Here is an 11,294-nt window from a genome sequence, read left to right as displayed (position 1 = left end):
AAAAAAAGAGGGACGAGGGAAACCAGAGAAGGACCACCCCTCATTGTAATGATTTATGGCCTGCGTAAGTCATTGATATACAGCACTTGTGTTTTTATTCAAAGCTCTCCCCTTGTTTTGCTCCCATACATACCTTCCATTGCCTTTGTTGTTGGTGGTAAAGGGCTGGTGCATTTCCACCCATCCAGGAGTGTAAATAGGCTGAGTCAGCCAGGCCACCACCATGTCACGCCCTTGATGTATACACAGGACTGAAGGTTTGTAGAAAGAAAACAGCTGTCCATTAGTGGTGCCACTTGACAATAAAGTACTCTGATAAAGAATTTATAAATGATATCTAACTATTAATCATTGATTGCATTTAAAACAAATTATAAGTCATTATTTAGAAATTACAAAGAGCTCAGCATTAATACATTTGGTCAGACTCACTATTTCACATGATCCAGTTACTCCTGCACCTTTTCTGAACCATTCTCTAAAATCTCAAATTTAGCTAATTACTAAACTTACTTTGTCTTTGTCTACTAAAGGTAAATAAAATGCTAAATAAAACTCATTACTAAAAACATACATAAAACACAATTGTAAAAACATACATATAAAACACCAATAATGTAACAGGTAATGAAAATTATTATCAGTGTGCTTTAAAAAGCATCTTAAAGCAGAACCCAAATAGTCAGAAAAATATCTACATCATATTTATCTTTTGTGTAAAACACAATTAAAAAATATCACATCTCATTAAACGGCCAGTTTTGTAGCATTTACAGGTTAAAATATGTTAAAAGGGCCTATGTTATATATTTCCTAGACTTGTTGATCTACTGTGCATCATATCAAATCTGTCCAATGATGTTCAAAGTCAAACAAATCTGTCATTTAATCACTGCAATGAAACATTTTATTTGGTCACCTGTCAGTGGTACCACATCATCTATATTATTTTAACATAAATGTGTAATGTTAGTTGAGGTCATTTCCTTTGAATGAAATGACACAGCATGAAAATATACAATGTGAATGAAACTAACCTAATTTATTGTTTCCACACAGGAACTAGAGAACAGTGGTGGCTGAGGAAGCTATATGGTGAATGAGGAGAGAGAGGGAGTTACTGAACGACAAAAACACGTAAGAAGAAAGCTGTGGAACCGTTGTTTATTGCATAATAGGAGTTAAACAATAATTATGTCCACACCTTCGCACAACGATACCAAATGATGACTGATCATGACTGATGCTTCATTGTGTCCACTTAGGTATCTGTAGCTATATTTATGAGTGTGTATGTAGTTCATCCACATTAGATCTTTCAGAAACATAGACCTGCAGAAACAGTAGAGTAATGTAACTGGAGTCATTGCATTTCATTTTATTCTGTGCACCACTGGTTTTGGCTGGAGGCAATAATGTCCCAGTTAGTATGTTGACCACCTGCATTCGCCCATCTGTAATGAAAACATGAAAGAGGCAGAGGACCTTTATGTTGAAAAACTGCTGTAATGTCATGTTGTGATTATTCTCTTGACCATGGGTGTCAAACTCATTTCTTTCAGTGGCCACATATAGCCCAGTTTGATCTCAAGTGGGCCAGACCAGTAAAGTAATAGCATAATGATCTATAAATAATGACAACGGCAAAGTTTTATCTTTGTTGCTAGTGCAAAAATACTAGAATGACATTGTGCAAATGTTTACATTTACAAACTGTCCTTTCACATATAATGTGAAAAAACCTGAACAACCATGAACTACCAGAAATTTCTAAGGAAAAATTAAGGGAAGTTTAACAATATTATGCCTCAGCGTATTATTATGTGCATTACACCTTACAGATTGGGGTGGATCTACAAATGCACAAAACATTTAGTAACAGCATCTGAAACCAAAAATGTTTTGTATTATTGTATAATAACGTATTTTGTATTATTGTTGTATTATGTATTATTTAATACATATTGCTTTGTGTAATTTTTGCCCTTCTTAAATTTATCCCCATAAATTCATCAAACCCCTTGGTGGGTTGGTGTTGGCCCACAGCCCATATGTTGGACACCCCTGCTCTAGACCCACACACAGACGGCGTGACACACGGTGTGGTGGTGTGTGTCAACAGCGTCTCCTCCTTTCCCTTGTGCATGGACAGTCAGGTTGAAAACCAGGAGGAGTCAGATGAGAAAGAGAGTCTGAACTAAGGACATTTTTTTTAAACTGCCAAAACCATGTAAGTTGTGAGCCATTATCATTAATGTTTTACTACTTCACTGCTAGAAAGCGCTGTGTGTTTGTTTGCTAACTCAAGTAATTCCCTGCCAGCTGGTTAAGAGCAGCAGACAAGTGTCTAACATGAGCTGCAGCAGCTGTGTGAATCTGACTTTCACAGTTGTAGGCTATGTGCACAAATTTATATTAATAAAATATAACATAAAATATGTCAAGGTGAACATGAGGCTTTTTAGGGAAAATCAGTGAGTTGCAGCCACAACTGCTGAATTTTTCAACTCCCCACTATATGAGGGGCTAAATTACTAGTAATAACCTAGGTAGATGGTTCTTTGGCTGTGCTTTAGGCATTTTTATGGCTGTTAGGATAGAGGAAAGTAAATATTTGAATGTAATACAAAATATATCAAAGCACTGTGTAGCCTATTCCATTACATGGTGTTTGTATTTTACTTAGAGCAAATAAAGACATTTCAACCATAAGCTGATGGCATAAATTAGTGAGTTAAATTTGCCAGAATACAGGGTATAGTGTTTAATGGTCAAACCCTCAGACCCCCCACTAAATACACTGGGGGAACAGTCCGGTGTTCAAATGAAACCTACGCCTATGGCTGGAGGTATATGGTCACTGCTTGAATGTCCGCACACAAAAACATTCCAAACACTGCAGTACAAGAGGGAAATGTCTCTGTAAATACACCGGTGCTCACTTCTACTGGGTCATACAGGATATTTCACACAGGTCATTACTGTATGAGTGGAATATCTATATTATAAAAGCCAAGTGGCCTATGTGTGTGTGTGTGTGTGTGTGTGTGTGTGTGTGTGTGTGTGTGTGTGCATGTGTGTGTGTCTCAGGAATCACACAAAATCTGGAAAGAGCTGACTGTTGAAGTTTGTAATACTTATGTATTTTTGGTCAAGTTGATAGGACCAATATTTTGGGAGATATTAGTCATTTTGGAATACTATATATATAAGAAATGACAGAGCCATTGTTGCCCTCTCATTGATTTGGGAATGAACGTTTTGAATCTAGGAGTTTGTGTTTTGGCTGTTTCTTGGCTGTTTGGAGCCAGAAGTGTCCATATTTGGACAAAAGGGTATAACTGCAGGAATATCCATGGTAATGGGTGAGCTAATGGTAAACACTAGTTCATGGACTTGGTGAACTTTATTATTCATTTTCATTACAAAATGATTGATGATCTTGTCAACTACAGTCAAGCTGTCTGTTAGGAAACAAGAACCATATGTTTAGAAAGATGCATCCACTATCCTTTGCATAAACTGAAAATAAACCGTGTTCCCTGAGGTCCCATAAACTGAACCTTTGGTCCCCACAGTCTTTTCATCCTTGAGCATGAACGTTGTGCCAAATTTTAGGACACTATGTCAAGTAGTTCCTTAGATATGTTTCAAACATAATATGGAGAATTGAATTGACTGACAGACTAACCAATGTCCAACTGTTACAGAGAAGCACGAACACATTTAAAAATATGTTTTATATAAACGAGTGCTTCTATGAAACTGGGTTCATTTTGGTACCTGGTACTTTGGCAGCTTTTTAGACCCAATAATAAAAGAGAAATGTGGACATATTTCCCCCCACGATGTACCTAATGATGACCTCAGATAACTGCAAAAAACAATGATACTCTTGCTCTGAGCCATCCCAAAATTAATGAATTTTTAATAAAATATTGGGACCAAAAATAGGACCAAAACTGGGACATGAAAAGCTACCTAGGTGTCAGTGCATTTGATCTGGAAAACATGGCTGTAAATGGTCTTATATTCCACTACGAATGAAGACACTGTGTTAAATGTGATGATCCTACTGGTTTTTCTAATCCAGACATGTGGGTTTTCATGAATCTCAGTCTCATTCCAGGTTTTGTATGTAACCCATCGTGTCCACTTGTGTTACATGCAGAACCTGCCCAGTTAAACACATATAAATTGCAAATGATTTTGCAACATCGGTCATTTTCACGAAACACTCTGCCTTGCATAATTAGTTCAATTCCCAAAATGTACCTGTGAGAGAATAAAGAGACATTCAAAAAAATAGTAGCGCACAATTTTCGTGTCCTCTTGACTGTGTTACATGCAGAATTTTGTTTAAAAAATAACGTAAAAATAATATAAATAGTTTGTCTTTTATCTCAGTAAATATTTATTTTTAAAATAGACCCAAAGTGCTTCCAAACTTGCGCCATAACATTAGTCTACATCTGGTTTGAATTTTTAGCCCCTCTGTCAGGTTTTTAGGGACCAGTTTTATAGAAGCACCAAAATATAAATAAATATGTATATAACAGAAGCCCATAAAGGTTGACATGGCAGATCAGCGAACTGTCACACAGAACTGTCAATCCAAGCCTTTTTTCAGCCCTAAAATCATACCAACAGAGAAGTTAAAGATCTACAACCAGATCATTAGAGGGTGCAAATAAACAAATAAGACCAGAATGACTCCTCAGAAAAAAAAAAGGTGAATGAGTCACCATGATCTTCTACGTATTATCAACTATAACTAGTGATTGGGAGTCTCATTGCAACTGTAAAACACAATATTACTAAACCTTTGGGTATAAATATGATAAATAGCTTGTTAATGATTTATAAAGTGTTTGCAACCTAATTAATAACCTTATGTAATCCACTTATAAATTCTTTATAAGGGTAGGCTTATTGTAAAGTGCTCCCCATTTGGTTTTAATGCCACAGCTCAGTCACACACACATGCCCACGTGATGGTAAGGAAATACAGTTGGCATGCACACAAACACTCACAGGTGCGGACAATGAAAGGATTCATAAATTCATACATATTTTTACATCCAAATGCTGAACACATACACACAAGCACACAAAATCCAACCCAACAGGCAAACAGTGGTGATGTACCCAAATTTATTTTGACAAGTAAATTGCAACTTCCTCTTACTTTTTCCCTTAAAAGCTGCAGTTAACATGGAAAATGTAGTTCACTGCCATCCTGCAAATACTGTATCATTCCTATTTAGTGGCCCCCAGCAGCACACAGACAGACACACATATAGAGACATCATGCTATACCCAATTTGTGTTTGTCTCACTTCAAGTCATTGATCTCTGGCCAGCGGAGACTGGATTGTCCCATGATGTCAGAGAACCTGGCTGTGGGGGCTGCCAGGTTCACATCAGATGTCTCCCTCAGTCAAAGCACTCTGTACTGTTACTGAAGAGGAGGAGGAGGAGGAGGAGGAGCTGTAAGTTTCCTGAGAATTACTCTAATATGATTATCCTGGCTCCTCTAGTCTTACAGGACATTTTGTCACAGAGCAGTACGATTATTCCAAAATCCACTTTGGTCCTTTAACAATCACCCATGATGATTGACTAGCAAAAGAAGGCAGAGGAAGGGAGTTTATTCTGCTAAGAAAATAAATAAATAAATAAATGAATAAACTAAGAATACTTCACTCTGCTAAGGCCAACAGTCCACTCCTCTTTGTATTCCACAATGTTATTAAACCACAAACAACCCACAAATTATGACCTATGTTTTCCTCCTCTTTGTGCATTGGTGTCTCTGGTTAGACTGACTGTTTCCATGGTAACATAGATCTTAGTGATAATTTAGCCAGTATATATATTTCTTCACAAGTATAAGTAGCAATTTAGCCTGGCTCACTACAGCGTTAAAGAAACTGAAAAACAATTCCAGGCTTTACCATTTTTATGGATCGGCTCCAAAATTTAAGGAGTTCATTGTTGGCCCCTGCCTTATTATTCCACTGGGCTACAAGAAAATCATTTTTTGCACAATCCTGCTGACAGACAAACAAACTGGAACGATCACATAATGTTCTTGGCAGAAGTTAAAAGACAATATTTGGAAAATGAAATCACCTTGGATGTGTGACATACAGAGAGATAACTAATGCCGTTTTGTGTTGCTATATGAACTTTCCTGCAATGAAAAATAACTGCTGAAATGTTTGGAAGTCAATAAGACTATATTACAATGCTCTCATCAGGTAAAGCGTTGTATCTACTTGACATCATGCTCGGTTTCAAAGCTGCACTTGAGTTTAAAAGGAATGCTGAGACCTTAAAATATCTCTATCTATGACAACCTTTTCCTCTGAGATTTCTGGCTGGACATTCTCCCACATGTTAGGGCTTATTTCCAGCTGCTATTATTGTGCTAGAAATAAAATGACAGCTGTTTTCCTCAGAGATGGAGTCTCTTCACCGAAGACCTTCCAATGACTCTTTTCATGGGACAAGCTCATTCTTAGAGGTGTTGACAATCACACACACACACACACACACACACACACACACACACACACAAAACTTTTTGGATTAGACCTTTATGAATCATCTTTGTGGTCAATATGGGGCCTCCTCAGCTGGTAGAGATGGAGACAGACTTGGAATACACTGCTGAGCTCAATCCAAAAACAGTCACTCCATCAAGTTCACTTTCCAGTCCAAAGTGCTTGGCTTCCTCTGCAGACTCTGTCAAAGTCCACAAACATGGCTACCATTAACCGCAACAGAGAGAGATGAGGCTTAACTGTATGTTCACTCAGAAGTACAAAAAGTCCTAAAGAGTGATTTGTCTTCCTGTTGGATGGCTTGAATTAGGACATGCCTTAGGTTTGAAGAGTGCACGGTGCGCAGGACAACACCTGGTCTGGACAAAGTTGGCATGTGTAGGACCATCTGAGGGAATCATTAACTGTCAGCCGAGCGATGAATAACAGAGACAGATGAAGAATTCAGGATTCATCTTCTGTGAATCCTTAATAACCAGAGAAGGATACTGTGAGATTACTTTGCCAATAAAGTTCAGTTTTATTTCTGTCAAAGGGCCTATTACTGTCATTATTCTTAGAGCGTTTTTCCATTGAATGTTACAAGCATGAATCACTTCTGCAAACCTGCCTGGTAAAAAAATCTTCTTCAGTTTTTGCATGTAACACTCCTACACACAGTTGACTGATCTAGATAGGTGCAGTGAAATAATTATCAACAGTATAGACGTTATTGTTAAAGCGTGTATAAACTGGCTCCTTCCAAGAAAATATTCTTTCTCAATTTTTAGCAAAATAATCCAATTTGATAACTGCCCTAACATATTATTATTGTAGCTGCTGAGTGAGTACATGTTATAAGCTAATAAATATTTTGAATGTTCAACCTTAATCTGCAATATCAGCAGCTCTAAGATACAAGTTGTAACAAAGCCCTTTAGTTTTTCTTCATGAAATATGGTGATATCAAAGTGTTTAAGCATTTGAAATAGTGCATAGTGCTTGAAAAGAGAGTATTGGACTTAAATAAATGTTCTTAGCCTCATTTATACAACTGCAGACAACTTACAAATGAAATATAAACTTCTATTAATGAGGCACTTTGGCAGGAGCTGCTGCTCAGATCATGTTTGCGGTCTTTCACCAACAAGATGATCTCTTTAAACAATAGATCTGCTGCTGGAAAGTACAGTCATTATGAATATGTGCCTTGTTTACTTTGCGTTCATTTCAAAAGACAGATCGTGTATGACATAATCTGTTTATGAAATTTCAAAGCATTAAGCCCAGAGCGGTGAGTTCATTCATCTTATCACGGCAAACTCTGCATATGGTCACAGTGTGATAGCCGTGCACTTTTCATAGTGGAATACAGCTATTATCTCTGTGCGCTTTGTCATTCTAATGGCTGCAGAAGACACAGATGAATAAGCTGAGTGGCGGACCTGTGATTCTCACTGCCAAGTTGGATGTTAATGGAGGCTTGTGAAGACGGATCTCATGTTTTGGCCCTCACAGATGGATCACAGAGAGATATCAAATAGTTGATAGGAGAACACTGTAGGAATGTGGTCCAAGGCTTCTCTCTGTAAGGTTTCTTTAGCCAACTAACTATGTCATCTGTAATGTGCATTTACACTGATGTAGAAGAGATATGATCAGCAAGAAACCTTGGCCAGGGATGAAAGTAGGTAGTCTTCATGTGTACATATGGGATGTGAAATTCCTAGCCAATTTGGCTGGGAGATTTGGATAACCTATGCATTTTTAATGGGTAAATACTGGCTAAATATCTAATATTTTCAATTAAGTATGCCAACTGTCAAAATTTCCTCTCAAGTATTCCAAAATGCATCCATTTCCCCATCATTTGCAGGGAACCACATCTATGCTGATGCAATATGAAAACTGCATTTCTATTTTACGCTCTTCAGTTTATAAGAGGTTGTTAAAATTCTGTGAAAATGTTGAATCATGAGGATCCCACTAACATTCCTAACTCTGCAGGCAAATTTTACGGCATGTAATATTAGACATAACTCTCTTTATATTCCAGTCAGCTGTCAAAGATATTAAAACAAACATGTGAGTTTTATAGAAATAAAACACTAATAATACAACAAATGAAACCATCTCTGTGAGTGTACTGAGTCAATGGACAAAAACATGTGTGCTCCATGTAAACTGTATGTAAAGGCATACTGAGGTTCATGAAAACTGGACTCCTCTACAGAAGAGTCTGCAGGACAGATGTACATAGCAGAGGGTGGAGCTAATACTCAAGAATTCTGACCTGTTTTATTCCCATCTCAATCATCTGTTTCTCCTCCTTTCTGTGGCCCCTTACTTGGTTTATTGGTCTGATGTTTTCTTTTTTGCTCCGTCTGCCAGAGCCCCCTTGCTGTTAGATGGTGATGGATTTTTTGTGAGCACAGCAAACGTGCAAAATAGTCAGATAAGGGGAACATAAACAGCAAAGCGAATGTATTGACAGAAACTGGAGATGGTAGAAAAAACTGGTAGAAAACAAAAGGTACACAAAGATTAAAAAAAAAGAAGAAGAAGATGAAAATAATTGGACACATCACTTAAACAACGAAAGGAACAATGCTTTCATGGTTTTAACTCAGCGTGAAGATGCTTTTGTTTTGATCCACTAATGAGAGCCATGCTAAAGGATGTGCCATTCGAACCATCAATCATGGGATGCTGCAACAAAACAAACAAACTTCTAGAGCTCTCTGCCCTGAAAGTATTTTTTCTTCTCCACTCTCCTCTGCTCACACTGACTGTTCAGCCTTGTTGATCCTGCATCTCCTGTGTGGCAAGCAAAGTGGTTCAGAACAGGAAAAACGGGATAGGCTGTAATTCAAGCATAGAAGATGGTGGGAAGTGGACATTGAGAATGGCGAATCTGCCTGCTGGAAAAAGAAAAACAGACACCAGGAGGAGAAGGAATTAGAGGGATTAAGAGGGAAGGGAGAGAGATGGGTGTATTATGGAAAGTGAGGCTATCTGTCAGCTTTTAGTGAAGAAAAGGCTAGAGATGTGGACACCAGAAACATCAAAACTGAATAAGGAGCATTACAATGAATGTGACTGTCCAGAGAAAACACACTGTACCCACAATGTGATAGTTGTGGGCGGCGAAGCAGTCGTATGTGTACACAGAGCATGTGCAGCAGAGTGCAGTACATGTTTCCACAAAGATGAAAGTTTGTTTAGAGTAGCATGAGTGTGAGAAGTGAGTATGCAGATGGAGATGCAGATGTGGTGAATAGGACTCTGTGTGCTTTGGGGGGTCTTTGGAATAAACTGGCAGCGTCCAGACCATTTTTGCCCCCTGCATTTCTTCCACTCTCTTAGTGTCAGCCAACACCCACTACTGGATCTGAACCACAACTTTCAGCACAAAACTGTGTGTGAGTGCATGCATATGCAGCGGGAAATACTCAGTATCTGTGACGTTATAATTTATCCTTTGTTTCTCTGTTGTTGGTGCATTACTCACATTAAACACTCAACATGAATCAGTGTTTTTATGTGGTTCAAACCTATAGGAAATTAATTTTTGAGCAAGGCAACATAAAAATGATTATTCAAATATTTTTAAATGTGGTTCACAAATTTATCGTCACACGTAAAACATAAAAGATAAAAAGAACCACATTGTGAATATCAGACATCATGGTAATAAACAAGCAATGACCAACACAAAAAATGTGTAAATTAATTTGTACAGCTATTGACACAGTGAGGGCTTCTTCAAAAGCTGGGGTGTGTCAATTCTCTGTGGTAATGATGTTGTGCTGTTTCAAATTAAATGCAGATTGTTTTCGGGTGGATCTTTCATTGTCATTTTATAATTGTGTTATAGCAGACCACTGTATAAATAAATTATATCGACTCATTATTTGTGTCCTGCCCACACATTTAAACCTCTTTTTTTTGCATGTTACATTTATATAAGTAAATATAAATTAATACCATGTAATACTATGTAAAGTATTCTTTGCAGACACGTGTTCTGTGTGTCATCTTGTTTTTGCCTTATGTTTGGTTTTCCACACATCTTTGTGTTTACATAGAGCAGATTCCTAAATAAATTTCAGCTCGATCACATCCAGCCATCCAGAGTTACAGTAGGTCCTATTTGAGCAAAGGAGTAATAGTTGGTTTCTGGCGCTTCGGGCAAAATATAATTAAGCTGCCATGTGTGTTCAGCTGTGCACTCGGTACTTGATTGATACTCGAAGGCAAAATTGAAGGTACCTATGCTATGCACAAAGACTGGGAGGAACAGGGGGGTCAAAAGGGGCACAATAGCTCAATTTTGCTGACGGGTCACCTATAGAAGGTTAATTTTGTTTTGTTTAGCTGCAGATTTCTCACATTCAGAACGGTAGTGTATGAAGAGAAGACGGCAGAGTGGAGATAACCACCAAATGGGCAGTAGATATTTGTATAGACAGATCCACCCAGATCCTGGTACATCCGTCTTTAAATCCAGCAAAATGGACTGGGTGAGACGGCATTACACAAACTGGAACAGATAGAACGGATAGATGAGGGTGAGCTGCTGGTGAAAAAACAGGGAAAAAAACACTGACAATGGAGATGTATCAATCTCACTTTGTAAATACAACATGTCAGACAAAGAGGAAGCCTGAAAAGCAAACGGTTCATCAACATATTATGGTCAAGGGGGAGCATAAACATTAACATGGCAAAGTAAATCCAGCTTGG

This window comes from Sphaeramia orbicularis, chromosome 7, assembly GCF_902148855.1.
Source record: "Sphaeramia orbicularis chromosome 7, fSphaOr1.1, whole genome shotgun sequence".
NCBI classification, from domain to species: domain Eukaryota; kingdom Metazoa; phylum Chordata; class Actinopteri; order Kurtiformes; family Apogonidae; genus Sphaeramia; species Sphaeramia orbicularis.
The sequence above is the reverse complement of the archived record's forward strand: the minus strand, read 5'-3'. Positions refer to the sequence as shown.